Consider the following 3,497-nt stretch of genomic DNA (forward strand, 5'->3'; position numbering starts at 1 on the left):
TGATCCGTATGCTCAGACTCTACCATAGTTCCGTTAATTGTGTACGATTTTAAAACTGAGTTTGCAAAAGAATGCCTCTGTCTTTATCCTGATGAATTAAAACAATGAAACAGACTCATTTGTAACGGACAAGAGTGGACTGGCGGCTGCTTCTGCAAAACAAATTTATTTGTAAAGCATGACATCTTATTTTCAAAAGTCAAAGCGGCAGTAGATCGAAATAGATTTCACAATGCCCTATTTTCAATTTGCAAGCCTCTTTTTACTTCCACGAATACAATCATGCCTTGCAGTGTCAGTAAATCAATTTAATTAAACTTCCTTTTTTCATTCCAATCACGTGCCTCAGCCCAGGTTTTTTCGGTATATAAACTGAGCAGCGCAGAAAGCAGTCCAGTACACAGTTCTTGTGTGAAGCCAGGAAGAAACGCCACCACCCTAGGGGTAAGTCTTACTACTATGTATAATCTTTCCTTCTCGATCAGAATAGTTTCTTTCATAACATGCAACAAACCTATCGCGCAAAGATGCCCAGCTAAGAGAAATTAGTGCCGCTGGAGCCGGCTCATTGACATTGATGATTGGTGCAATGTGACCGACATTTTGCAGTGTAAGAATACATTTCTTCAGGTTTAAGGTAGAAGCCGTTCCTCAGCGAGAGTGTGAGGAACGGCTCGCGAATCAATGCACATTATATACAGCAGTAGCATTGCGATGCCTCGCGCTATAGCAAATTTCAATTCAGCCGTCTGGCCATATGTGGCCAGCTTATTCATTTAATTCTAAAAGCGGTGCACCCTTAAAGGTGTCAATGCTGTCTTACCTTTTCCAACAATGATCCGCCAGTCTCCTGATGGGAGCACGACCGATAACCGAAGGCTGCGCACTAGGCGTTTGGCGATTTTCGCTTCACAGATAAAAAGCAATACCGCCAGTTGCCCGCTAAGACCCAACAGTCTTACCGAACCCTGATGTTGCGTCACATTCTACTCGCAACCGCCGTCCCTCCTTATGGCTACAATTACCTGAAAGACTTCTCTGAATCGGTCCATCAACGTTGACCGCGAGTCCTTGCTGGCTGGGCAGCAGACCTGCATGTACTCACGGGGAATGATACGATAACCCACTTAGCTTAGCTCTACCAGTGCTTTAAGTCAAGGCCCTCTTTCTTGCTGCAATGTCTAGCTCATAATGCCACACTAAGATAACCAAATTTTACCTATAGTTACACATTGATGCCATTAGCACACAGTAGAACAACGTAGCGAGAAATCTGCCTGACCTGTTTTTTGCTCATGTATTTTGAGAAGAATAGCCAACATCATCATGAATGTAAATGTCAATCATCAGGTGTTGACAATAAAAAAACCTTCGCCTTCATATCTCGCCCTGGCGAAGTTTAGAATTCCCAGTCCAACAGAAAACGTGGCGAATCTAATTATCATCATTTCAAAACATCCTATTGAAGCTGTCGGATTGTTTTTGCTTTTTAAATACATAACTGTTGCCCTGATTTCATATTTAATGCAAGTATTGGACAATTGCTGTTGTAAATATACTGCACGGATATAAACATAATCATGTCTGATAGAGTAAAATCTTTCTGCATAACTACAGCTATGCGGCCACTTGAAGGTTTGGCCTAACGTACTCTTCTTTATGAGCGGTTCAGATAAAAAGCTAATGATGTCTGTATTGGTATAGTTAGCTGCATGCACAGGATTATGAAGTATCACGAATATAAGTTTTGATCTTTTTTTCTTACAGGACTTGATTGCCATGGCAGGCCTTTCAGGATACATATTTGTGGGTGCATTGCTGTCAGGTATGTATCTGAGACATGTTAACGTTTAAACTATGAGTGTTATTTACCCGAGTTTACTCGAATAAAACCAGAAGAACTCTCTGCATAGTCGCAAAAGGAGCTTGCTGGAAATAAAGCTGCTTGAAAATCCCTCCTTCCCCAGCCAAAATCGCATGAAACAGAGCTAGTCGTCGAACAGGGTTATTTCTGAACACGCAATAACCTAAATTTACGAACTGCTTGAAAGGAAAAAATTACCGAGGCCAAATAAGGTTGCACATTTTTGAGTGTGTGATATTAGAATGCAAATATAAAAAACGCACAGAGTACAAAAAATGGGTAGCGCATGCTGCGTACCCAATTAGGCGGCAGACGAAGCGCTTATTGGCAATTTCTACCATTATGAAGAACCGTCTTGTGATTCTAGTGAGATTGCCACGCAAAGCAAAGCGAGTTAAGCCTGATGCATCATGTTTGCCACAAACATTTGTTATTATGAAGAGCAACAAACTGCGGTTCCCAGCATTATGAAAGGAAATTTGGCAGTTAAGGAAAACTTAGTGGCAGTTAGGTGCATTCTAAAACAAGTTAAACACAACATGCAGTCATCTCATTTGCTTCGTAATGTTGAGTAACGTGGATTCATTTTCTGAAGGGATTTCTCTTGAATAAACATTTTCGCCCCAAAAGAACTTTCTGCGCTTCATTTGCATCTTCCTAACACTAGTTAAATGGTACTAGTTAGCTCATAGTACGACATAATTTATTAGAAAATCGCTATTTTTCTTATTTATGCAACTTATTCGGGAAGAGCGATGACCCCTGTAAGTTGGAAATACCATTGCTCTCTCCTGTTGGGCTGCAACCTAGTCTGTGCTTGCTGTATTCTGTGTAACTGAAATAACTTCATACATGATATGTATTTAGTATCAAAGACATTAGAAGCAGAATGCAGTGGCCCGGCACAAAACAGACTTTTTTTTATTCTTTCAGCGGTGCTGCTGCAATCACTCGTGGGGGCATCGTACTGGGGCGAAGAGCGGAGCTCCCCTGAATTCGAAGCAAGAGTGGACCATGTTGACACTATGTAGGATTCCATATCCTAAGTCTGGTATCCCGGCCAAGACCCTGTTCTGGTCTTCCGACGGCATGTGCTGTCCAACATGGCACCTCTATTCTCTCGAAACGACATGCCCTCCCTCTGTTTTGGAAATAAACAGTCCATAAAACGCTGCTGCTGCTTTCTGTTATGTCCCTCGTTCCGAATACCGGACATTACAGAAGACTGACGAAGACTCCAGCCTAGTGTCACGTTTCTAGAACCGCCCTTTCTGAATCATTAGACAAGTAGCTTTCCCGCTTTCTGCTGTGTCCCTGCCTATGCCAAATAAACGTGTAGTACCTTGGCGACATTGGCAACTGGTCTTGAACTTTCCTGACATGGTGAAGTGACCAACCGCTGCCGACGCATGGCACAGCAAAACTTATCAATACTATTGGTGTCGAAGACCAACGTAGGTGCCAGAGCCTAGTCTTAACGATGAGAACCGGAGATCATTGTCTAGGTCAAGTTCTGACAGTGTCGCTTTCATTGACGCTGCTGCCGCACTGGGTGCTCAATTTGCAACGGAGGCTGAAGAACTGTCACGAGCTCTGTCAGCGCAAACAACCCAATAAGATTTTTCAAGCATAT

The 3,497-nt window shown here is 42.6% G+C and overlaps 1 long non-coding RNA gene across 1 annotated transcript; it reads left to right on the forward strand.

Moving 5' to 3' along the window:
- The first annotated feature begins 349 nt into the window (after positions 1-349).
- On the forward strand, positions 350-2,947 carry LOC146189009 (uncharacterized). Its single transcript, XR_014707263.1, has 3 exons — positions 350-444; positions 1,768-1,825; positions 2,798-2,947. It is a non-coding gene; the product is annotated as an uncharacterized LOC146189009 (long non-coding RNA).
- Positions 2,948-3,497: the final 550 nt, after the last annotated feature.

Source organism: Amblyomma maculatum, chromosome 5 (assembly GCF_055883805.1).
Source record: "Amblyomma maculatum isolate TAMU_Amacu chromosome 5, ASM5588380v1, whole genome shotgun sequence".
Lineage (NCBI taxonomy): Eukaryota > Metazoa > Arthropoda > Arachnida > Ixodida > Ixodidae > Amblyomma > Amblyomma maculatum.